Consider the following 26,979-nt stretch of genomic DNA (forward strand, 5'->3'; position numbering starts at 1 on the left):
GCTTGAACCTGGGAGGTGGAGGTAGCAGTGAGCCAACATCGTGCCACTGCACTCCAGCCTCGGTGACAGAGCAAGACTGTCTCCAAAAAAAAAAAAAAAGAAAGAAAAGAAAAAATAAATCAGACATTTGGATCAAACCAGCTGCCACTGTCATCGTCTAGCCCCACAAAGTGTCAGGTAACATTCTATTAGGATCGCTGCTCACATATCTATAAAATACTGAAAATATCATTTTAAAAAATCTTTTTTTTTTTGAGACGGGACTTTTGCGCTTGTTGCCCAGGCTGGAGTGCAACGATGCGATCTCGGCTCACTGCAACCTCCACTTCCTGGGTTCAAGCAATTCTCCTGTCTCAGCTTCCCAAGTAGCTGGGATAGCAGGCATGCACCACCATGTCCCGCTAATTTTGTAGTTTTAGTAGAGACAGGGTTTCTCCATGTTGGTCAGGCTGGTCTTGAACTCCCGACCTCAGGTGATCCACCCACCTTGGCCTCTCAAAGTGCTGGGATTACAAGCGTGAGCCACCGCACCTGGCCAAGAAACCCTTATTTAAAAACAGGCCAGGTGCGGTGGCTCACGCCTATAATCCCAGCACTTTGGGAAGCAGAGGCAGGTGGATCACTTGACATCAGTAGTTTGAGACAAGCCTGGGCAACATGATGTAACCCCATCTCTACTAAGAATATATATATTAAAAAAAAAAATTAGCCGGGTGTGGTGGTGGGCACCTGTAATCCCATCTTCTCAGGAGGCTGAGGCAGGAGAATCGCTTGACCCTGGGAGGCGGAGGTTGCAGTGAGCAGAGATATTGCCACTGCACTCCAGCCTGGGAGAAAACAGCAAAACTCCATCTCAAAAAAAAAACAAAAACAAAAACAGACTCCATTTCAAAACAAAAACAAAACACAACACAAATGTGATATGGAAATAAAAATAATTACTGTGTTAAACACAGCTCCGTAGAAAATAAAAGACCACTCAAATACAATAAGCTGTCTTTTTAGATGGGTATAATTGTTATTCTTATTTTACAGCTTAAGAAACAGGCTCAGAGAATGTTATTTGATTGGACCGTGTTGCATCTCTGGACAGTGCAGCTGAGATCAGACTTCGTGTGTAACTCCTCTAGCCTACCAGGGTGCCTCTCATAAAGATAAGAAATGTAAATTTGGCCTAATATACAAAGTTGCCACGGCAGCACTGGGTCAGTTCAACATACACTACTTCTATGTTCATCAAGGGAAAGCTTATGGGAAAGTGAAAATGTTTCTAGAAGGCGATTGGACACCAGCACATTTGCTTGTTGCCTTTGGGCTCTTCTTCTAAGGCCAACAGTGACCTGTAATTATTGACTGACTTTTCCAATCAAGTGGACAAAATGGTACCAAGGTCGCCAACATCAGAGAAATTCACCTGAGGACCTATGTATGTGCTTTGAAAGACAAAACTGCTTTTGTAAAGGATACTGTATTTCAGAAAAACAGAATCATATTAACAACTATTAACACTGTAAAATGCTGATGTGTTGAATGCTACTTTAGAAAAACACGTTCAAATCTAGGGAAAAAAATAGAAAACTACGTATCTAGCTAGCTAGTTATCTAGAGACATGCTTTCATTCTGTTGCTCAGGATGCAGAGCAGTGGGATGATCAGAGCTCCTGGCATCAAGTGGTCCTCCTGCCTCAGCCTCCTAAGTAGCCTGGGCCACAGGTGGACACAGTTACACCTGGGTTTTTTGTTTTGTAGAGACAGGGTTTCACTACATTGCCCAGGCTGGTGTCATACTTTGGAGTCTCGCTGTGTTGCCTAGGCTGGGGTGCAGTGGTGCAATTTCGGCTCACTGTAACCTCTGCCTTCTGGGTTCGAGGAGTGGCTGGGACTACAGGATTGCGCCACCATACCAGGCTAATTTTTGTACTTTTTGTAGAGACTTACTTTCACCATGGCCAGGCTGGTCTCGAACTCTTGACCTCAGGTGATCCACCCACCTCGGCCTCCCAAAGTGCTGGGATTACAGGCTTGAGCCACCGCACCTGGCCGAGTACTTTCTTGTTATTAAACAGCCTAACCCAGGCGGGGCACAGTCCCTCACGCCTGTAATCCTGACGACTCTGATGACCAAGGTGAGAAGACCGCTTGAACCCAGGAGCCCGAAACTGGCCTGGGCAACATAGCAAGACCCCCATTTCTACAAAAATTACAAAAACTAGGCCAGGTGAGCAACGCGCCCGGCCAATTTTTGTATCTTTTGTAGATACGGGGTCTCGTCATGTTGCCCAGGCTGGTCTAGAACTCCTGAGCCCAAACCATCCATCCTCCCGCCTCGGCCTCCCAAAGTACTGGGATTGCAGTTTTATTTAGCAGTCCCTCCCTGTTGCACACTTAGGTTTTTTTTACTTTTTTACACAGGGTTTACCTCAGTCTTGCAGGCTGGAATGCTGTGGTGGGACCATAGCTCATTGGAGCCTTGAACCTTGGGCTTCAAGTAGCTGGGGAGCTGAGGTAGGACTACTGAGACAAGGTCGCGCCATGTTGCTAGACTGCTCTTGGCCTGAAGGGATCCTCCCGCTTTGGTCGTGCCTGGCCATATTTATGTATTTTTGACCGACATAAACAGTGCGCTGGGTCTGAGTTTGTCAACTACCCTTCTCCAGCAACACACAGGACCTGGAAGGGAGGTCGCGGTTACCAGGCTCCACTCTCAGAAGACTGCTCAGCTTCGGACACTACCACCACCGTGACGCAGCCGAACACCAGCGCCTGTGACGTCGCCCCAAGGCCCACCCTTGTGACGTCACCGAGGGCGCGCGCTTGTGATGTCGTAGAGGCCCGCTCCTCACGCGGAGCCAATCGGAACTCGCGGCGGGGCTGCAAGTCTTCCGAGAGCGTTCGTGCGCTGACGGCTGGCCACAGGCGGCCAAGGGGATGTAACCGGCAGCTGAGCTGGCCTTTTTGTGTCCGCAAGCTTCGGCCCGGTTGCCGCGGTCCATAAAGCTACCGGGAGGAGCTTTACGACTTCCCCGCCTGCAGGGCCGGGCGTAGCAAGGGCCAGACGCGTCACGAGCAGGTGCTGAGCCCCAACCGGCCGGCTCCTGGCGGGCCCATTGCGGAGAAGCTCCTCAATGGCCAGCGGCAGCTGCAGTCCCGGCGGTGCACTCGCCTCACCTGATCCTGGGTACGTGCGTCCCACAACACCTCCCCCAGCCAGGGCCCGAGGACCCCCGGGAGCGTCCCCCGCCACCTGGCGCGGCTCATCCTGGGCAAGGTAGGCCCCCTCTGAGGTTGCCCCGCATTAGGGAGCTGCGCCGCCGAGCTCGACCTCTCAGGGGCCCTTGTAATCGCATTAAGCCTTTGAAACTTTGTAGCGGTATAAAAGGGGCTAGAAAAAGAAGAAAACATCTTTTTAAAAATATAAGCGATCGGTCGGGCGCGGTGGCCCACGCCTGTAATCCCAGCACTTTGGGAGGTCGAGGCGGGTGGATCACGAGGTCAGGAGTTCAAGACCAGCCTGGCCAGCGTGGTGAAACCCCCGTCTCTACTAAAAATACAAAAATTAGCCGGGGCGTGATGGCGGGTGCCTGTAATCGCAGTTACTCGGGAGGCTGAGGCAGAGAATTGTTTGAACCCGGGAGGCGGAGGTTGAAGTGTGCCGAGATCGCACCACTGCACTCCATCCTGGGCGACAGACCGAGACTTTGTCTAAACAAGTGTGTGTGTGTGTATGTGTATGTATGTGTATATGCATGCAAGTATGCGATCGAGCCCGGGAGGTTGAGATTACAGTGAGCCGAGATTATATAAACGATCAAGCACGGGAGGTTGAGGTTACAGTCAGAGGAGATTGCGCCATTGCACTCCAGCCTGTGTGACAGAGGGATACTCTGTCTCTAAAAACTTACATACAAGTGAGAGCTCCAGCGCTCATGCTCAGACTGAAGAAAGTAATTGGGCCAGGCCCAGTGGCTCACGCCCATAATCCCATACTTTGGGAGGCCGAAGCGGTGGATCGCTTGAGCTCAGGGGTTCCAGACTAGCTTGGGCAACATGGTGAAACCCTGTCTCTACAAATATACAAAAAATTAGCTGGGCATGATGGCACGCGCTTGTAGTCCCCGCTGCTTGCGGGGCTGAGGTGGGAGGATCGCTTGAGCCCAGGAGGTCGAGGCTGCACCTCCTGGGCTCAAGCAATCCTTTTCAGCCTCCCAAAGTGCTGGGATTACACTGTATTTTAATGCATTTTTGAAAATGGAAACTTTTACAGGCAATTCACTTCCTTCAAGCTAATGATGAGGAAATGATGCTATTCTGTTTTGTTTTCTGTTTGTGTGTGTGTATGTGTGTGTTTTCTTTTTTGAGACAAGGTCTTGCTCTGTTGCCCAGGCTGGAGTGAGGTGGTGAAATCATGGCTCACTGCAGCCTTGACCTCCAGGCTCAAGGAATCCCTCCCCGTCAGCCTCCCCGGTGGCTAGGACTACAGGTGTGTGCTACCATGCTTGGCTAATTTTTTTTTTTGAAATGGAGTCTCACTGTGTCTCCCAGGCTGGAGTGCAGTGGTGCAATCTCGGCTCACTGCAGGCATGTCTCAAAGCCCTGACTTCAGATGGTCCACCCGCCTGGGCATCCCAAAGTGCTGGGATTACAACTGTCATCACCGTGCCCAGCGATTTTGCTCATTTTTGGATACTATAACTTTTTAAGTTTTTTTTTCCCCTGAGATGGAGTCTTGCTTTGTCACCAGGCTGGAGTGCAGTGGTGTGATCTCGGGACACTGCAACCTCTGCCTCCTGGGTTCAAGCGATTCTCCTGCCTCAGCCTCCCAAGTAGCTGGGACTACAGGTGTGCACAACTACATCCAGGAGTTCAAGGCTACAGTGAGCCATGATAATGCCACTGCACTCCAGCCTGGGCAACAGAACGAGACCCTGACTCCACAAATAAATAAATCAACATCATATGATTTGTACCAGGATACAGGCAGGTGCTATTATCCCCACTTTTCATCCTCAACTCTGAGTTGAGTCATCCATCAACTCTGCTGACCTTTACTTTCACTCCCCTTAAGCCATCCGCAGGAACAGCTACTTCACATAGAAAAGTCAATCTCAGAGGGTTGAGTAATTTGCCCAATTACTGTAAAAGGTAGAGCTTCAATTATCACCCAGGTGCATCTGATGTGAGTATTCCCTCTCCACCCCTCTGTGTGGCTTTTAATTTTTTTTGAGACAGAGTTTCACTCTTGTTGCCCAGGCTGGAGTGCAATGGCGCAATCTCGGCTCACTGCAACCTCCACTTCCTGGGTTCCAGTGATTCTCCTGCCTCAGCCTCCCGAGTAGCTGGGACTACAGGTGCACGCCACCACACCCGGCTAATTTTTGTATTTTTAGTAGAGACGGTGTTTTACCATGTTGGCCAGGCTGGTGTCGAACTCCTGACCTCAAGTGATTCACCTGCCTCTGCCTCCCAAAGTGCTGGGATTACAGGCATGAGCCATCACGCCTGGCCCCAGTATATATATTTTGAATGAGTGAACGAATGGACACTCAAAAAAAGTTAGCTATTAGCATCTTTGTACAAACAATAGGCCTACAGCAAATATCTTTTCCCAAGTAAAAAGGAAGTCCTCACCACAGAGATTAATTATTTCACCACTCCAGAAAAAAAAACTTTTAAAAGAGTATTTTGTGGACCAAGCACGGTGGCTCATGCCTGTAATCCCAGCACTTTGGGAGGCCAAGGCGAGTGGATCACCTGAGGTCAGGAAGCCTGAGCAACATGGAGAAACCCCCATCTCTACTAAAAATACAAAATTAGCCAGGCATGGTGGTGCATGCCTATAATCCCAGCTACTCGGAAGGCTGAGGCAGGAGAATCGCTTGAACCCAGTGGGTGGAGTTTGTGGTGAGCCAAGATCGCGCCATTGCACTTCAGCCTGGGCAACAAGAGTGAAACTCCGTCTCAAAAAAAAAAAAAAAGTGTTTTGTGGTGGAGCACAGTGGCCCATGCCTGTAATCCCAATGTTTTGGAAGGCCAATGTGGGAGGATAAATTGAGGTTAGGAGTTACAAACCAGCCTGGGCAACATAGCAAGACCCCTTCTCTACACAAAATAAAAATACAAAATTAGCCAGGCGTGGTGGCACACAGTGTAGCCTTAGCTATTCAGAAGGCCAAGACAGAAGGATTGCTTTAGCCCAGGAATTCAAGTCTACAGTGAGCTATGATCGCGCCACTGCACTCCAGCCTGGGAGATAAAGAAAGACCCTGTCTGAAAAAATCATGAATGAAATCGTGCTTTGCCCTCTGTTCTCTGAAATCCTTCTGCTTTCCTGAGGATGTCAGCATCCACATGGATGAGCATGCAATTCGCCTGACTCACCATCCCACGTCTTCCTCAGCTCTGATGACCTTTGCTTCCACTCCCCTTAAGCCACCACAGGTACGGCTCTGGTGATCCTTTTGGAGGGCTAGATTTCTGAAACCTTAAACTCTGACATTCTTTTTACTTGCCCTTTGTGGCAGATTCTATTTTCCAAGGTGACTGCAACAAGTTCTCCCAGGCTGGAGTGCAGTGGTGTGATCTTGCCTCACTGCAACCTCCATCTCCAGGGTTCAAGTGATTCTCCTGCCTCAGCCTCCCAAGTAGCTAGGATTACAGGCATGTGCCACCACGCCCGGCTAATTTTTGTATTTTTAGTAGATACAGGGTTTTGCCATGTTGGCCACACTGCTCTTCAACTCCTGACCTCATGATCTGCCCACTTAGGCCTCCCAAAGTGCTGGGATTACAGGTGTGAGCCACCGCACCCATCGGTATAATTTTGAAAATACTTATCCATGTTGTAGCATGTGTCAGTAATTCATTTTACTGAGTAGTGTTCCATTGTAGGGATATACCACAATTTGTTTAGCTATTTGTTGATGAACATTTGTTTTTTTTCTAGTGTTGGGTAGGGTAGTCACAAATAAAGCTGCTATGAGTATGTTTTCATTTCTCTTGGATAAAACTCCAAGATTGGCATTGCTGGGTCTTCTTCTTTTTTTTTTTTTTTTTTTGAGACGGAGTTTCACTCTTGTTGCCTAGGCTGGAGTGCAATGGCTCAATCTCGGCCCACTGCAACCTCCGCCTTCCGGATTCAAGCAATTCTCCTGCCTCAGTCTCTCTAGTAGCTGGGATTACAGGCATGCGCCACCAAGTCCAGCTCATTTTGTATTTTTAGTAGAGATGGGGTTTCACCATGTTGGTCAGGCTGGTTTCTAACTCCTGAACTCAGGTGATCTGCCTGCCTCAGCCTCCCAAAGAACTGGATTACAGGCATGAGCCACCGCGCCCAGCCTTGCTGGGTATTATGGTAAGTATATGTTTAACTTTACAAGAAACTGCGGGCCTAGTGTGGTGGCTCGCACTTGTTATCCCAGCATTTTGGGAAGCCGAGGTGGGCAGATCACCTGAGGTCAGGAGTTTGAGACCAGCCCAGCCAACATGGCGAAACCCTATCTCTACTATAAGTACAAAAATTATCCAGGTGTGGTGGCTCACGCTTCTGATCCCAGCTATTCCAGAGGCTGAGGCATGAGAATTGCTTGAATCCAGAAGGCAGAGATTGCACTGAGCTGAGATCGTACCACTGCACTCCAGCCTGGGTGACAGAGCAAGACTCCATCTCAAAATAAAAGATAAAATAAAATATAGTATAATTACATGGGCTGGGGACCCCAGCCCTTGTTATGGAGCCTCTTTGACTCTTCTCTGATTCAGAACCTTTTCAGAATCTACTGTGTACTCTTTCAATGCCTGGGGGCCTGAACAAATTTATCCCTACTACCAAAGCAAGTAAACTTGGTTCTCACAACTATGCGTGACCTTCACAACCTCTGTACCGGCTTTTATTTTTTTCTTACACGTAAGAGGTCAGTGCTAAGAAAAGGTGAAGGAAGCAAGGTGATCTTAGAAGCCTCTTGAAAGATACAGAAGTTGGGAAAGCATTTGTTTGAGCAAGGAACTTTTTTCCTCTTATCTAAAATCAGGACTTTGAAGGCTGGCCCTGCAGGAAAACTTGCTTTTGTGCTTTGGAAGTAGGGGCAAGAAGGCCTTGCTAGCGGTGGCTTTTTTTTTTTTTTTTTTTTTAAATCAGTTGGATCCTTTCAGCCCAGGAGGTTGAGGCTATAGGGAGCTATGATTGCACCATTGGCACACCAGTGTGGACCACGGAATGACACCTTTTCTCTAAAAAGAAAAAGCCAAAAACACTTGTTTCTTTCAGGAAGCGGGTGTCAACCATTCTGAGCTGTAAATCAGGCCTAGTGGTCAGCTGGGGATGTGTAAATCAGTTCTAACTTTTAGTGGAGGAAATGTACATTTCCTTTCAAACTCAAGGCTGATGGTCTTGCTTTTTTTTGAGACAGGGTCTCACTCTGTCACCCAGGCTGGAGTGCTGTGGCCTGATCTCGGCTCACTGCACCCTTGAACTCCTGGGCTCAAGCCATCCTACTACCTCAGGCTCTTGAGTATCTGTGACCAAAGGCATGCACCACCATGCCCCACCGATTTTTTTTTTTTTTTTTTTTTTTTTTTAGAGAAGGAATCCCGCTATGTTCCTCAGGCTGGTCTCAAACTCCTGGGCTCAAGCGAGCCTGCTGTCTCAGCCTCCCAACATGCTGGAATTACTACAAGTGTGAGCCACTGCACCTGGCTAATCTCATTGAAGCTAATGCTAGTGTCAGCAGTTGGAAAGAGGTTCAAGTGCCTAGTTTGTCTTTTGTTTTGTTTTTTTTTTGAGATGGAGCCTTGCTCTTGTCGCCTAGGCTGGAATGCACTGGCGCAATCTCGGCTTACTGCAACCTCCGCCTCCCAGATTCAAGTGATTTTCCTGCCTCAGGCTCCTGAGTAGCTGGGATTGCAGGCCCCCGGCTAATTTTTGTACGTTTAATAGAGCCCGGGTTTTGTCATGTTGGCCACGCTGGTCTGAAACTCCTCACCTCAGTTGATCCACCCGCCTTGACCTCCCAGAGTGCTAGGATTACAGGTGTGAGCCACCACGCCCCGCCAAAGTACCTGGTTTTTCAAAAATGGCCAGTAATTATTTGTCTGATCATCTCAACAACATTGGAAGCCTCTGAAGATGGCGCCCATGCATTCCTCTCTCGGATCTTGTGCCAGGGTCCCTGGGGACTGGCTTTGAGGTTCTGGTGCCTGTTAGCCGTTTTCAGGAGCATTGCCCATTCTTAGTTATGTTGTGTTGCCTCATGCACCCTTTATTTTTTTCTTTTTCTTTTTTTTGAGATGGAGTTTCCCTCTTGTTGCCCAGGCTGGAGTGCAATGGCATGATCTCGGCTCACCACAAACTCCAATTCCTGGGTTCAAGCGATTCTCCTGCTTCAGCCTCCTGAGTAGCTGGGATTACAGGCATGCACTACCACGCCCAGCTAATTTTGTATTTTTAGTAGAGATGGGGTTTCTGTATGTTGGTCAGGCTGGTCTTGATCTCCCGACCTCAGGTGATCCGCCCACCTTGACCTCCAAAAGTGCCGGGATTACAGGCTTGAGCCACCATGCCGGGCCTTCTCATGCACCTTCTTAAAAAGTGTTTTATCTTGTCCCACTTACCTCATTTTAGCTACTCTTACACCATTTGTCTAGTTTCTGGCTTCCTCTTCACTCACCTATGGTTCATTCTCCATACTTAGTGGAATTACACTACGGTAAGCGCTGCTTCTCTGCTAATAGACATGCTGACTTCAAGACCTTATTAGTTTGATTCCTGCTGGACCAAAGCCAAATGAGTGGTTTCTTTTTAGTTTTTCTTATGTTTTATCAATTTTTTAAAGAGATAGGGTTTCACCACGTTGGCCAGGCTGGTCTTGAACTCCTAGCCTTAAGCAATCCACCTGTCTTAGTCTCCCAAAGAGCTGGGATTAGAGGCATGAGCCACCACGCCGGCCCTTGTTGAGTTCTTTTTTTTTTTTTTTTTTTTTATGAGACACAGTCTCGCTCTTTCACCCAGGCTGGATTGCGGTGCAGTGGCGTTGTCTCGGCTCACTGCAACCTCCTTCTCCCGGATTCAAGCGATTCTTCTGCCTCAGTCTCCCAAGTAGCTGGAATTATGGGTGCCTGCCACCATGCCTGGCTAATTTTTATATTTTTAGTAGAGGTGGGGTTTCATCATGTTGGCCAGGCTGGTCTTGAACTCCAGACCTCAAGTGATCCTCCTGCCTCGGCCTCCCAAACTGCTGGGATTACGAGCTTGAGCCACTGCACCCAGCCCCTTGTTGAGTTCTTAATAACTGCTTAGGTTCAACTCTATTTAATTCATAAAATATTTAGCTCATGAAACATTTAACTAACACCTACTGGGTGCTAGGTGCAGAGATAGAAGATAATTCTTTTAGTCAAGGGGTCTGCCCTGGAAGAGGTTACGTTCTCGCAAAACCAGAGTGATTTATGGATTTTCTGGGTTGATGGGGTGGAAATAATGTGGTATAGGGGAGGTCACTTGATCTGCACCATGAAGAAATAGGCCTTTCCTCATGACATGGGGTATATGGTGATTCCAGGCAGAGGAGCAGCATTTGAAAGAGTGTAGAGGAATAAAAACCTGACATAGGCCAGGTGTGGTGCCTTATGTGTGTAATGCCAGCACTTTTGGGAGGCTGAGGTGGGCAGATCACCTGAGGTCAGGAGTTCGAGACCAGCCTGACCAACATGGTGAAACCCCATCTCTACTAAAAATACAAAAATTAGCTTGGCGTGGTGGCTCAGGTACTCAGGAGGCTGAGGCAGGAGAATCGTTTGAACCCAAGAGGTGGAGGTTGCAGTGAGCCGAGATCACACCAGTATACTCCAGCCTGGGCGACAGAGGAAGACTCTGTGTCAAAAAAAAAAAAAAAAAAAAGCCCACATATGACATGCCTAAGAATCAAGTCCAACCGGGCGTGGTGGCTCACTCCGGTAATCCCAGCACTTTGGGAGGCCGAGGCGGATGGATCACCTGAGGTTAGGAGTTGCAGAGCAGCCTGGCTAACACAGTAAAACTCCATGTCTACTAAAAATACAAAAATTAGCAGGACGTGACAGCACACACTTATAGTCCCAGCTACTGAGGGCGCTGAGGGAGGAGAATTGCTTAAACCCAGGAAGGAGAGGTTGCAGTGAGCCAAGATGGCGCCACTGCTCTATACTCCAGCCTAGGTGACAGAGCAAAACTCCATCTCAGAAAAGAAAAAAAGAAACAAGTTCTTAGTATTCCTTGAGCCATAAATTGTGCATGTGGCCAGACACAGTTGCTCACGCCTGTAGTCCCAGCACTTTGGGAGGCCGAGGAGCGTGGACCATTTTAGCCCAAAAGTTCAAGACCAGCCTGGACAGTATGGCAAAACACCGTCTCTACTAAAAATACAAAAATAAGTTGGGCATCGCGATGCATGCCTGTAGTCCCAGCTGCTCAGGAGGCTGAAGTGGGAGGATCGCTTGAGCCAAGGAGGCAGAGGTTGCAGTGAGCTGAGATTGTACCACTGCACTCCAGCCTTGATGACAGAATGAGGCCCTAACTCAAAAAAAAAAAATGTGAGCGTGTGTGTGTAAAAATGTGTGTGCATATATGTGTATTTGTGGGGAATGGGGTTGGTAAAATACATAGGCATAGGAGCCAGATCATGAAGGGCATAAATTGTGTAATAAAGACATTGTGTTAATTGGCTGGGTGCGGTGGCTGTGGTGGGATGCGGTGACTCACATCTGTAATCCCAGCACTTTGAGAGGCCGAGGAGGGTAGATCAACTGAGCTTAGGAGTTCGAAACCAGTCTGGTGAACTTGTTGAAACCCCATCTCTACTAAAAATACAAAAATTAGCTGGGCGTGGTGGCAGGCACCTGTAATCCCAGCTACTCGGGAGGCTGAGGCAGGAGAATTGCTTAAACCGGAGGCAGAGGTTGCAGTGAGTCAATATTATCCCACTGCCCTCCAGCCTGGGTAACAGAGCAAGACTCCTTCTCAAAAAAAAACAAAAAAAAAAAACACAAAAAGTATTACTAGACACTGAAATTTGCATTTCATTTTTATTTATTATTAGTAGTACTTTTGAGACAGGGTCTCACTCTGTCACCCAGGCTGCAGTGCAGTGTCATGGTCGTAGCTCACTGCCGCCTCAAACTCGTGTGCTCAAGCAATCCTTCTACCTCACCCTCCTGAGTAGCTAGGTCTATAGGTGCGTGTCACCACACCTTGCTAATTTTAAAAATACTTTTGTAGAGATGGGATCTTGCTATGTTGCCCAGATTGGTGTTGAACTCCTGGCTTCAAGTAAACCTCCAATGTCAGCCTCCCAAAGTGCTAGGATTACGGGCGTGAGTCACTGCAGCCAGCCTGAAATTTGAATTTCATTAATTTTTACGTGTCAAAAAATACAATTCTTCTATTGATTTTTTTTTCAACTGTTTAAAATGTAAAAGTCAGCCAGGCATGGTGGCTCACACCTGCAGTCCCAGCTACTCTAGAGGCCAAGATGGAAGGATCACTTGAGCCTAGGAGTTTGAGGCTGCAGTGAGCTATGATGGCACCACTGCACTCCAGCCTGGGTGACAGAGTGGAATTTGTCACCAAAAAAAAAATAAATAAATTCATTGTCAATCCCTGTCCTCTACAGCTTGTGCAGCAGTATGCCTCGCAGAGTTTCTTCCTGTAACTTCACCATTTTTCTTCCCCTTCCCAGGCTGAAGTCAAGACGTAAAGGTGGTGGTCCTGCAGGCTCTGTCCTTAGCACTCTTCTCTTCTCCCTCTCTCTATTCTCCATGGACTTTACTTTTATTAATTTTTATTTTCTTGAGACAGGGTCTCGCTCTGTCACCCATACTGGAGTGCAGTGGCATGATCTCGGCTCACTGCAGTCTCTGCCTCCCGGGTTCAAGCAACTCTTCTGCCTCAGCCTCCCAAGTAGCTGGGACTGCAGGTGCATGCCACCCTGCCTGGCTAATGTTTGTATTTTTAGTAGAGTTGGGGTTTTGCCATGTTGGCCAGGCTGGTCTTCAACTCCTGGCCTCAATTGATCCTCCTGCCTCAGCCTCCCAGAGTGCTGGGATTACAGGTATGAACCACTGCACCCAGCCTCTCCCTGGACTTTAATCAGACCACGTCTTCAACTAGCACCTCTACATTGGCAATGTTGTGTATGTTAAGCTGTTATATTTAGCTCTGACCTTTCTTCTGAGGCTTAAAGCCTTTCCCAGTATCTGGAAGTTAAAGTCTAAACTCCTTAGCCTGGCCCTAGGACCCGCTTAGTCTGAACTCCTGATGCACTGCCAGGCCCCTGGGCCAAGCCACGGGATAGCTTCCAGCAGGTCATCTGCTTCCTCCTCCTTGTCTTTGCTCATGCTCCTCCCTCTGCCATCACAAGCCTTTCTCCTTGTCTCTACCTCCCTTCCTCTCCTCCCAGCACATGCCAAATCAATGCCCTGCCCTTTGACAACCCACTCAGAGGGCCACTTACCTGTCAGATTCAGCTCAAATACCTTTCCCTCCTTTTCTTTTCTTTTCTTTTCTTTTCTTTTCTTTTCTTTTCTTTTCTTTTCTTTTCTTTTCTTTTCTTTTCTTTTCGTTAGAATCAGGGTCTGGCTCTGTCATCCAGGCTAGAGTACAAGGGTGAAATCTTGGCTCACTGCAGCCTCCACCTCCCGGGTTCAAGTGATTCTCCTGCCTCAGCCTTCTGAGTAGCTGGGATTACAGGCGTGCATCACCATGTCCAGCTAATTTTTTGTATTATTGTTTTTAGTAGAGACTCAGTATGTCTATGTTGCCCAGGCTGGTCTCGAACTCCTTGCCTCAAGCAATTCTCCTGCTTTAGCCTCCCAAAGTGCTAGGATTACAGGTATGAGCCACCATGCCCAGGCTGAAGCCCTGTTTCATAGATAAAGCTAAACATTTTCCTATGTGCCCGTAGAGCCTTATGCACTTCTCCACTTTATTGCTTGCTTTCTTGCTAAATTAGGTCAAAAATAATTGAATACTGGTTCAACATCAAATATATATATATATTTGAGACGGAGTCTTGCTCTGTCGCCCAGGCTGGAGTGAAGTGGCACGATCTCAGCTCACTGTAGCCTCTGCCTCCTGTGTTCCAGCGATTCTCCTGCCTCAGCCTTCTGGGTAGCTAGGATTACAGACACGCCACCATGCCTGGCTACTTTTTTTTTTTTTTTTTTTTTTTTTAATTTTTAGTAGAGATAGGGTTTCACCATGTTGGCTGGGCTGGTCTTGAACTCCTGACCTCAGGTGATCCACCCATCTCAGCCTCCCAAAGTGCTGGGATTACAGGCATAAGCCATCACGCCCAACCAACATTTCATTTTTAGCTGCCTTTCGTGGAAGAACATTTAGCCTTTGGTCTCTTTCTTGATTTAGGGCAGCTCATGGCTTTCAAGAAAACTCCCTATGGATAGACTGTGTGATTTTGTTTTGTTTTGTTTTGTTTTTTCAGATGGATTCTTACTCTGTTTTCCAGGCTGGGGTGCAGTGGCGTGATCTCGGCTCACTGCTACCTCTGCTTCCCAGGTTCCAGCAATTCTCCTGCCTCAGCCTCCCAAGCAGCTGGGATTATAGGCGTGCACCACCATGCTTGGCTAATATTTGCATTTTTTTAGTAGAGATGGGGTTTCACCATGTTTACCAGGCTGGTCTCGAACTCCTGTCTTCAGGTGATCTGCCCACCTCAGCTTCCCAAAGTTTTAGAATTATAGGCATGAGTCACTGCACCTGACCTATCAATGTTATTTTCAAACAAACCTTCAAAAGTTTATTCCAAGGCCTTGCTCTCATAGCAGCAAAGCCTGTCTGTTGCACGGTGGGGCTCTTGGTAGCATCTTCCTGTTGGTGGATGTTGTGCAGACAGTTGGTGGATGTTGTGCAGGCAGTAAGGCATGTTAACCTCGAGGACATTGAACCTGGCTGGCCTGACTGTTGGGTCTCCCTCCCAGGACATGGCGAGCCATGGGCGGGGCAGTGCCTTTCAAATCTGCTCTCACGGAGTGCTTAGCCCTCATCCAGCCCTCCAGGGAGCTGGTGCAGAGACTCATAGCAGAGTATCCCCCACACCTGACCCCCGGCATAAGGTAAGAGGAGCCCCTGCTCCAGGTGTATTTCAGCACCAGTGTTGGGGGGCACATTCTCCTGAGAGCATCTAACTATTCCTTTAGAGCACCCTCTGGGTGGTTTATTTTCATTTTTATTTTTTAATTTTATTATTATTTTTAAAATATTTATTTATTTATCTATTTACCGATTTTTTGAGGCAGAGTCTCACTCTGTCACCCAGACTGGAGTGCAATGGTGTGGTCTTGGCTCACTGCAACTTCAACCTCTGGGGTTCAAGCAATTCTCCTGCCTCAGCCTCCCGAGTAGTTGGGATTTCAGGTGCCCACCACCATGCCAGGCTAGTTTTTCTATTTTTAGTAGAGAGGTGGTTTTGCCACGTTCGTCAGGCGGGTCTTGAACTCCTGACCTCAGGTGATCTGCCTGCCTTGGCCTCCCAAAGTGCTGGGATCACAGGCGTGAGCCACTGTGCCTGGCAAATTTTTATTTATTATTTGAGATGAAGTCTCACTCTGTCACCCAGGCTGGAGTGTGGTGGTGCGATCTCAGCTCACTGCAACTTCTGCCTCCCAGGTTCATGCAATTCTCCTGCCTCAACCTCCAGAGTAGGTGGGATTACAGGCGCCCACCACCACCTCCGGCTAATTTTTGTATTTTTAGCAGAGACGAGTTTCGCCATGTTGGCCAGGCTGGTCAAATTATTCACCTTAAGTGATCCACCTGCCTTGGCCTCCCAAAATGCTGGGATTACAGATGTGAGCCACTGCACCTGGCTTATTATTTCTTTTAACATCAGAGTCTCATTCTGTTGCTCAAGTTGGAGTACAGTGGTATAATCATGGCTCACTGTAGCCTCAAACTCCTGGGGTCAAGTGGCCCTCCCACCTTAGCCTCCTTAGTAGTGGAGACTACAGGTGCATGCCACCATGCCCAGCTAATAAAAAAAATTTTTTTGAGAGACAGGGTCTCGCTTTGTCACCCAGGCTGGAGTGCAGTGGCATGAACACAGCTTACTGCAGTATCAGCCTTCTGAACTCAAGGGATCCTGCTGTCTCAGCTTCCTAAGTAGCTGGGACTATAGATGTAGATGACCATGCCTAATTTTTTAAAAATAATTTTGTATGTTGACCAGGCTGGTCTTGAACTTGTGGGCTCAAGTGATCAATTTTCCCCCCTCTGCCCACCAAGGTGCTGGAATTATAGGTTTGAGCCACTATACCCAGCCTTTAAAAAAAAATTTGTAGGCCGGGTGTGGTGGCTCAAGCCTGTAATCCCAGCACTTTGGGAGGCAAAGGTGGGCGGATCACGAGGTCAGGAGATTGAGACCATCCTGGCTAACACGGTGAAACCCCGTCTCTACTAAAAATACAAAAAATTAGCCTGGCATGGTATGGTGGCGGGTGCCTGTAGTCCCAGCTACTTGGGAGGCTGAGGCAGGAGAATGGTGTGAACCCAGGAGGTGGAGCTTGCCGTGAGCCAAAATTCAGCCACTGCACTTCAGCCTGGGAGACAGCGAGACTCCATCTCAAAAAAAAAAAAAAAAAAAAAAAAATTTTGTAGAGATGGGGTCTTGCTATGTTGCCCAGGCTGTTCTCAAGCTCCTGGCCTCAAGTGATTTTCTACCTTGGCCTCCCAAAGTGCTGGAATTAAAGGCATAGCTTGTGTGGTTCTTTTGGCACTTACACATGGTCTTGTCTAGCCAGTTGTCTGGTCCTGCCTGTTTCCGCCTTTCCTCTTTCTCCAGGGAAAACCTAAACTTTCCTTGTTTGTCCTCGTCTTGTGGTTTTCTGGGTCCATGGAAGAGTAGAGTTCTATAATGGTTTCCTAAAGGCACCAAGCCCTACCCATTGATTTGTAAGTGCATTTAGGAAAACATATAGGGCCGGGCGTGGTGGCTAACACCTGTAATCCTAGCACTCTGGGAGGCCAAGGTGGGTGGATCACGAGGTCAGGAGTTCGAGACCAGCCTGACCAACGTGGTGAAACACCGTCTCTATTCAAAATATAAAAATTAGGCCAGGCACGGTGGTTCATGCCTGTAATCCCAGCACTGTGGGAGGCTGAGGCGGGTGGATCACTTGAGGTCAGGAGTTTGACCAACACGGTGAAACTATGTTGTTTTTAGTACTTAAAAATACGAAAAAAATAGCCAGGCATGGTGGTGGGCACCTGTAATCTGAGATACCCGGAAGGCTGAGGGAGGAGAATCGCTGGAACCTTTTATATTAGAAATATATTTTGACTGGGCACAATGGCTCCTGCCTGTATTCCCAGCAATATGGGAGGCTGAGGCAGGCAGATCACCTGAGGTCAGGGTTTCGAGACCAGCTTGGCCAACATGGTGAAAACCCATCTCTACTAAAAATACAAAAATTAGCATGGTAGTGGGTGCCTGTAATTGCAGCTACTCAGGAGGCTGAGGCAGGAGAATTGCTTGAACCTGGAAGGCAGAGGTTGTAGTGTGCCAAGATTGCACCATTGCACTCCAGCCTGGGTGACAGATACTCCATCTCAAATATCTATATATTTATATCTATATCTATCTATCTCTATCTATCTATCTATCTATCTATCTATCTATCTATATTTCACAAAAGCACATTTAATGCAGGCAAATTGGCCAGGCGCGGTGGCTCACACCTGTGATCCTAGCACTTTGGGAGACCAAGGCAGATGGATCACCTGAGGTTGGGAGTTTGAGACCAGCCTGACCAACAAGGAGAAATCCTGTCTCTACTAAAAATACAAAATTAGCCGGGTATGGTGGCACATGGCTGTAATCCCAGCTACTCGGGAAGGGTGAAGCAGGAGAATTTCTTGAACCCAGGAGGCGGAGGTTGCAGTGAGCCAAGATCACACCATTGCACTCCAGCTTGGGCTACAAGAGTGAAACTCTATCTCAAAAAAAAAAAAAAAAAAAAGGCAAATTTTGAGCATCAGAGAAATTGGTCTGGATTAAGTGCAGAGACGCAGTGTTGTGTTGGTTATGAGAATAGTTTGGAATCCCAACTCTACCATGTTAATAACTGCCTGGCCTAGCAAGATACGTAACCCTGCTTTGCCTCAGTATCTTCTCCATAAAATGGTGATGGCAGTAGTACAGTGGTCCATGCCTCAGAGGGTTTGAGGAGGTTCAGTTACGTGGTGGCGGGCACATAGTTAATGCTCATTAAATGCTATAGCTATTATCTTCATTCTTGTATCTATGGGTGAGAGAAAAATGCAACACTGGATCAGATTAAATTCTTCCAGAAGCAATGGCTTAAAATAAACTGCTATTCAAAAGCTAAAATTATCATATTGAGTTAAAACTATCCAAAATTTAACTGATCTATATTCCGGTAATTCCACAAAACAGATAAATGTGTGTAGTTACTTAGAAGAACATTTAACAACTGCATTTAGATGTAGATTCTTGGCTGGGCATGGTGACTCGCACCTCTAATACCAGAACTTTGGGAAGCCAAGGTGAGTGCATCTCCTGAGGTCAGGAGTTCGAGACCAACCTGGCCAACGTGGTAAAACTCTGTCTCTACTAAAAATACAAAAATTAACCAGGCATATTTTCGGGCACCTGTAATCCCACCTACTCAGGAGGCTGAGGCTAGAGAATCGCTTGAACCCAGGTGGTAGACGTTGCAGTGAGCTGAGATCATGCCTCTGCACTCCAGCCAGGGCGACAGAGTGAGACTCCATCTCAAAAAAAGCAAAAAACTTAAAAAATACATAAATAAATGTAGATTCTTGGGCTTTGTTTTATACATGATCCCCACCAGCAGAGAGACCTAAGAATGTGTTTGATTTTTGTTTTGTTTTGTTTTGAGACAGGGTCTTGCTCTGTCACCAGGCTGGAATGCAGAGGCACAATCTTGGCTCACTGCAACCTCTGCCTTTTGGATTCAAGCGATTCTCCTGCCTCAGCCTCCCAAGTAGCTGGAATTACAGGTACGTACCACCATACCCAGGTAACTTATTTCTTTCTCTCTTTCTCTCCTTCCTTCCTTCCTTCCTTTCCTTCCTTTCCTTCCTTCCTTTCCTTCCTTCTTTCTTGTATTTTTAGTAAAGATGGGGTTTCAGCTTGTTGACCAGGATGGTCTCGATTTCCTGACCTCATGATCCACCCGCCTCAGCCTCTCAAAGTGCTGGGATTACAGGCATGAGCCACTACACCCGACCCAAGAATGTGTATTTTTATCAAGCCCTCTAGTGACCTTTATGATCAGGAGAAGTCAGGTAATAATATTGATTGAAGGGTTGGTGAGTGCATATTTTCCAGATTAAACTATTAGACATAGAGAGCAAAGTTGTTAAAAGTTAGATTTACAGAGATTTAGACATCCAGAAATTTAGATTCAGAGCACTGGGAGACACTCATAAATCTGCATTTTTGGCCTGGCACGGTGGCTCACGCCTATAATCCCAGCACTTTGGGAGGCTGAGGCAGGTGGATCATGAGGTCCGGAAGTTGAGACCAGCCTGACCAATGTGGTGAAATCTTGTCTGTACTATAAAAATCTAGGCAGAGGCCACCATAGCCCCACAGCTCATATACTCTGCACATGTGCTGAGTTAGCACTGTGTGGATGCTGCCATGGTTTATGATCCTGTATCTTCTGGAGTGATGGCTGGACTCACTTAAGCTATTGAGGTTGGTTGTATTCATCCATTTTCATGCTGCTAATAAAGACATCCCTGAGACTAGGTAATTTATAAAGGAAAGAGGTTTAATGGACTCTGTTCAGCATGACTGGGGAGGCCTCACAATCGTGATGGAAGACAAAAGAAGACCAAAGGCACATCCTCATGGCAGCATGCAAGAAAGCGTGTGCAGGGGAACTGCCCTTATATAAAACCATCAGATCTCATGAGACTTATTCACTAATTCACTACCAAGAGAAAAGCAGTGGAAAAACCCACTCCCACGATTCAATTACCTCCTACTGGGTCCCTCCCACAACATGTGGGGATTATGGGAGCTAAAATTCAAGATGAGATTTGGTTGGGAAACAATCAAACCATATCATTGGTTTTTCCCCAGGTTCCCCCATATAAGTCAGTGGATGCAGATGGATACTTGTGACAAAGGGCACCATTGAGGTCCAAACACAATACACTGAAGTCCCAGTTCCTGCCCTGCCAGGATACCCTGTCCCACCTGCCAGGACCTCCCCTCAACCACCTCCTGTTCAGGAGGTGCCCATATATTCAAGAGAGTTTTCATAATTTTATTTATTCGTTTTGAGAAAGAGTCTTGCTCTGTCGCCCAGGCTGGAGTGCAGTGACATGATCTCGGCTCACTGCAACCTCTACCTCTGGGTTCAAGCAATTCTTATGCCTCAGCCTCCTGAGTAACTAGGTTTACAGGTGCACACCACTATGCCCAGCTAATATTTTGTATTTTTAGTAGAGATCAGGTTTTGCCATGTTGGCCAGGCTGGTGTCGAACTCCTGACCTTGAGTGATCTGCCCTCCTCAGCCTCCCAAAGTGCTGGGATTGCAGGTGTGAACCACTGTTCCCTGCTAGTTTTCATAATTTTCTTTACTTCCACTGTGATGGAAGAACTGGCTTCAGAGAAAGCCATCCTGGAGAGGTGAGGTGGCCCCACCAGGAACAGGTTTCAATCAGGTGTTTTGGAGGCGTTGATGCCTGTGCACCCTGGTGAGAAGGAGCGTGGCATGAACATCAGGAACCAGACTTCACCCGGGAGGAGAGGCCACAGGTGGGGCTGAAGGAGCAGTTCTCGCAAGTGATCCTGTGGGCACTGGGGCACACACCTTGGTGCACGAGTGTCAATGTGGCTCGTGCAGAGTGGGGTAGAGGACTCTGGATATTAAAAGCATCAAGGAATCCAGGGGAGAGCCACCGCACCCAACTTTACTTTCACCCACAGGCTGATGCAGCCCAAGAAAATGTTACTCTACAACGACCTCAATTCTGCACAGAGAACCTGTTTGCCAGGCCCTTGCCACAGGCTATAATCTCAAAATGGGGGCCATCAAGGCTTGTTAGAATACCTGGGACTGAGAGGAAAATAATTTTTTTTTTTTTTTTGATACAAGGTCTTGCTCTGTCACCCAGGTGGAAGTGTAGTGGTATGATCATAGCTCACTGCAGCCTCTATCTCCCAGGCTCAAACCATCCTCCTACCTCAGGCCCCCAAGTAGCCAGAACCACAGGTGCACACCACCATGCCCAGCTAAGAACATAATTTAAATATTTTATTTATCTATTTATTGACACAGTCCTGCTCTGTCATCCACGCTGGAATGCAGTGACACAATCTCAGCTCACTGCAACCTCCATATCCTGGGTTCAAGTGATTCTCCTGCCTCAGCCTCCCAAGTAGCTGGTATTACAGTCATGTGCCACCATGCCCAGCTAATTTTTGTATTTTCAGTAGAGACATGGTTTCACCATGTTGGCCAGGCTGGTCTCGAACTCCTGACCTCAGGTAATCCACCTGCCTTGGCACGATCATAGCTCACTGCAGCCTCAAACTTTTGGGCTCAAGTATGCTGAGCTTTGGGCTCAAGCATCTCAAGCAGTTTGCAATGCTGAGCTGTCATTGCAAAGTGGTATTTAATGTGTTTATAGGTGTGGAGGGGGTTATATAAGTCTCATTTTTAAAATAAAAGTGCTTAGAAATTAAACAATGAATTACCTTTTAACCTTTTAAAAATGATCAGTTGGTAACTTTGTGTATAATATTTTTGATGGATTTCTAATTTTCTAGACTGGTGTTATTAGTAGTAGATTTCCTTGATATAACACAAGTCCTCAGAGGGTATATAACAAATTTGAAGTTAAAATCATTTGATTTTTTAAAAATTTCAAATTGATTTTGGTTTCTCACATACGTAGAGGATCAACAATCATTGAACTAAAATTGTTGACTCTATGATAGTGCCGTTTTTCACTTTATTCAATAAATTACATGAGATATTCAATAATTTATTATAAAATGAGCTTTGTGTTAGTTGATTTTGCCTAAATGTAGGCTAATGTAAGTGTTCTGAGCATGTTTAAGGCAGGCAAGGCTGAGCTATAATGTTCAGTTTTGTTAGGTGTATTAAAGGAATTTTTGACTTACAATATATTCAATTTATGATGGGTTTCTTGGGACATAGCCTCGTAAGTTGAGAAGCATCTAGGGTTTCTTGGGACATAGCCTCATAAGTTGAGAAGCATCTGGATTAACATGTGTGGGATTTTCTCAATATATTTACACGCTGCAGCAGAATGAAAGGATGTTAAAAAGTTTTTCTTTTTTCTTGTGGAAGAAATAATTTGTTATGTTACAGTAATACATTAGAATTTCTTATAGTATTTCCTTAATTCCTTTATTTATTTATTTATTGAGATGGATTTTCGGTCTTTCGCCCAGGCTGGAGTACAGTGGTGCGATCTTGCCTCGCTGCAACCTCCGCCTCCCAGGTTCAAGTGATTCTCCTGCCTCAGCCTTCTGAGTAGCTGGGATTACAAGTGTGCACCACCACACCCAGCTAATTTTGTATTTTTAGTGGAGATGGGGTTTCACAATGTTGGCCAGGCTGGTCTTGAACTCTCGACCTCATGATCTGCCTGCTTCAGCCTCCCAAAGTGCTGGGATTACAGGTGTGAGCCACTGTGTTCGTCACCTATTTCTTTTAAAATTTAGAAACAGAGACTCTTTGAGTGTGCTGAGAGGTAGATTCACTTTATTTATAAATATAAGAGACAAATCTATGTGCTTGAACACAGACTTTTATTTTCACAAATGTACTTAATATATTTGCATCTCATCTGAGGTATGATAATCAAATGATAATCAATTCTAATTTCTTTGATGTACTATAATCATTTTCCTTTCAAATGACTTCGTTTTCTATTCTAACACAAAACTCTAAATTTGTATTTTTTGTATTTTATTTAAGCAAAAAGAAAATAATATTTGTTGTTTAAATATGGTTGGTCATTTTGGTTTTGAATGTTTGCCTAATCAGTTGGTGAACAGATCTATCCAACAAGGATTCATTTTTAATATCCTCTGTGTGGGTAAGTGTCAAACACTTCATTTGAATTATTCCTTCATTTTTCCCAATGTTCATTTCAACTTATCTTAAGCAATGTAACACTGATGCTATTAATTCAAATATATCTTCATGTTTGCAATGATTCTCAGCCATATTATATAATCCTTTCATTTTTTGAGATAGATTCTCACTCTGTTGCCCAGGCTGAAGTGCAGTGGTGTGATTGTCTCACTGTAGCCTCAGCTGCCTGGGCTCAAGCAACCCACCCACCCACCTCAGCTTCCCAAAGTGCTGGGATTACAGGCATGAGACACCACGCTCGTCCTGTAATGATTGTTAACAATTGAAATGTTCCTGTCCTCTTAAAAGTCGGATGTAACTTAGTGTATACTTTCTTTCTGTATTATGTTAATGACTGAGAGAATCAGGGCTAGCATGTATACTTTCAAGGCCATCCCAGTCTTTGAAGTATTTGAGACCCATTATTTATTTTAAATTAATATTATTCTTAATTGAAAAATCATAGTTATTTACATGTATGGATACAATGTGAGGTTTTGATAAATGTTTACAATGTGGAATGATTCAATCAAGTGAATTAACATATCTGTTACCTGGCTTGCCAATCTTTTTTTATGATGAGACATTTGAAATTAACTCTCTTGATTTATTTTGAAATATAGAATACACTGACTATAGTCACTCTGCTGTGCAGTAGATCTCAAAACTTCTTTCTCCTCTCTGTTTGAAACTGTTAGTTTGCTAAGAATGATGGCCTCTACCTCCATCCATGTTCCTGCAAAGGACATGATCTCATTCTTTTTCATGGTTGTGTAGTATTCCATAGCATACCACATTTTATTTATCCAGTCTATCATTGATGAGCATTTAGGTTGATTCCATGTCTTTGTTATTGTAAATAGTGCTGCAGTGAGCTCTGTTGGTATGCTAAGGATGATGGCCTCCAGCTCCATCCATGTTCCTGCAAAGAACATGATCTCTTCCTTTTTTATGGCTGAGAACATGTGCCATGTTCTCACTTACAAATGGGAGCTAAATGATGATAACACATGGGCACAAGAAGGGGAATAACAGACTCTGGTGTCTGCTTGAGGGTGGAGGTTTGGAGGAGGGAGAGGATCAGATAAAATAACTATTGGGTACCATGCTTAGTACCTGGGTGATGAAATAATCTGTACAACAAACCCTCATGACATGAGTTTATGTAACAAACCTGCACGTGTACCCCTGAACCTAAAATAAAAGTGAAAAAAAAAGAAACTTTGTACCCTTTGACCAAAAACTCCACCTTTCCTTTCTCCCTGCTCCCACAGCCTCTGGTAGCCAGTATTCTACTCTCTACTTCTATGAGTTCAACTTTCTAAGATTTTAAAAACCACTGTAGGAATTCAAAGTGTTGCTTCTTCTCAGCCCCTTTATACCCCTATGACAATGAATCTATGCCTATTACGGGGAAACTAGAATTGGAAAATCAGCACTGATTGACACATTCTTTAATACTAACTTGAAAGATGACAAATCCTCACATTTTTACTCAGATGTTGGACTTCAAATACAGGCATACGAACTTCAGGAAAGCAATGTTCAGTTGAAGTTGACTGTTGTGGAGACAGTGGGATATGGTGATCAAACAGACACAGAAGTCAGGTTAGTGTTTTCTTATTTAAATTAAAAAAGAGTTTCTTATTTCAAGGAATTTGCCTTCCTTTGCCATAGACTAATTTTATAAGTAATACCCTTTCTTCCAGATTTTATTATTTTCCTAAGTAATGTTCTTTTCTTGTAAGATTAATACTTTTGTATATAATTGATTTTTTACAAGATTTTTATTTAAAGTTATAGCAAAAAAATTTAAATATAGCTTCTATTAGTTTTAGCTTATTTCCTTATTTCTTTTTCTTTTTTTTTTTTTTTTTTTTGAGATGAAGTTTCACTCTTGTCCCCTAGGCTGGAGTTCAATGGCACAATCTCGGCTCACTGCAGTCTCTGCCTCCCAGGTTCAAGTGATTCTCCTTCCTCAGCCTCCCGAGTAGCTGGGATAACAGGCACCTGCCACCACACCCGGCTAATTTTTGTGTTTTTAGTAGAGACAGGGTTTCACCGTGTTGGCCAGGCTGGTCTCGAACTCCTGACCCCAGGTGATCCACCCGCCTTGGCCTCCCAAAATTCTGGGATTACAGGCATGAGCCACTGTGCCTGGCTTCCTTATTTCTTTATTTAACTTTATTTGTACAAATCTTCCATAGAGGTTGTACTAATTTACATTCCCACCAACAGTTTATAACGGTTCCCATTTCTCTGTATCCTTGCCAAATTATGTTATTTATTTATTGTTATTATTTTTTGTCTGTCACCCAGGCTGGAGTGCAGTGGCACAGTCTTGGCTTACTGCAACTTCGACCTGCCAGGCTCAGGTCTGATCCTTCCACCTCAGCCTCTTGAGTAAATGGGACTATAGGCATATGCCACCATGCCTGGCTAATTTTTAAAATTGTTTGTATAGATGGGGTCTTGCTATGTTGCCCAGGCTGGTATCAAACTCCTGGCCTCAAGTGATCCTACCACATTGGCCTTCCAAAGTGCTGGGATTACAGACATGCAACACTGTACCTGGCCTGTTATTTTTTTTATCTTTTTAACAATAGCCATCCTGATTGAGGTAAGATGATATCTCATTGTGGTTTTACTTTGTATTTTGGTGTTCTGAAAAATGTCTATTCACGTCCTTTGCCCACTTTTTAATGTAAGTATTTGTTGTTGCTGTTATTGTTCAGTTGCTTGCGTTCTTTGTATATTCTGGATACTAGTCCTCTGTCGGATGCACCCAGCTTTCCTCTATGTTTACATTTTACATTACCATAGAGTAAAGCATGAGCCTTATTATTGGTTTGGAATTAATATCTTTGTATGGACATGTTATGAACCTTTTCTTTACCACTATAGAAAACTGCTTAGCATACATGTTAACTGTTAAGTGGTCAAAAAAGGCAGGCTTTAGATTTTATTAAACTACTATGCTAAATGTATAAATTTTTTTTAGCTACCAACCAATAGTTGACTACATAGATGCCCAATTTAAGGCCTATCTTCAAGAATAATTGAAGATTAAATGTTCCTTGTTTGAGTACCATGATTCTCATATCCACATGTGTTCTTTCTTCATTTCACCTACAGGACATTCCCTGAAGTCTCTTGATCTATTAACAATGAAGAACCTTGACAGTGGTATGTTTGGTAAATCCACCAAGTTTTTTTTTTTTTTTTTGGTATTTGAGACAGGATCTTGCTCTGTCACCCAGGCTGGAGTGCATTGGCACCATCATAGCTCACTGCATCCTCAATCTCCTGGGCTCAAGCAATCTTCCCACCTCAGCCATCTGAGTAACTGGGATTACAGGAGCTTGCTACCAAGCTCGGCTAATTTTTGTATTTTTTGTAGAAACAGGGTTTCACTATGTTGCCAAGGATGAACTCAAACTTCTGGGCTCAAGTGATCCACCCACCTTGCCCTCCCAGAGTGTTGGGATTATAAGCGTGAGCCATTGTTCCTGGTCCCAACCTTTCATGATGCAATATTAATTTTGAGATAATAACACATCTTGAAGGCACATGCATGCAAGTGTAGTTACCTATCTTTAGGTGATTTCATCATGATGCAAACATCATAGAGTATACCTACACATACTTACATGATCTAGCCTACTACATACCTAGACGATAGTCTCTGATGGTATGGCTTATTGCTCCTAGGCTACAAACCTGGACAGCATGGAATACTGTAGAATTATAACACAACGGCAAGTATCTGTGTATCTAATTTTATTTTATTTTATTTTATTTTATTTTATTTTATTTTATTTTATTTT

General features: G+C 45.4%; 1 long non-coding RNA gene and 1 pseudogene across 1 annotated transcript in view; one reads left to right on the plus strand and one right to left on the minus strand.

The window, feature by feature from the left end:
• Positions 1-2,758, minus strand: part of LOC113220439 — an 8,551-nt gene extending 5,793 nt beyond the window's left edge. The window contains exon 1 of the long non-coding RNA XR_003307322.1: positions 2,420-2,758. This is a non-coding gene — a long non-coding RNA (uncharacterized LOC113220439). The remainder of the gene's footprint in view (positions 1-2,419) is intronic.
• A 20,241-nt stretch (positions 2,759-22,999) lies between these two features.
• The window catches only part of LOC111527771, a 13,674-nt pseudogene continuing 9,694 nt past the window's right edge, over positions 23,000-26,979 (plus strand).

Source organism: Piliocolobus tephrosceles, chromosome 8 (assembly GCF_002776525.5).
Source record: "Piliocolobus tephrosceles isolate RC106 chromosome 8, ASM277652v3, whole genome shotgun sequence".
NCBI lineage: Eukaryota > Metazoa > Chordata > Mammalia > Primates > Cercopithecidae > Piliocolobus > Piliocolobus tephrosceles.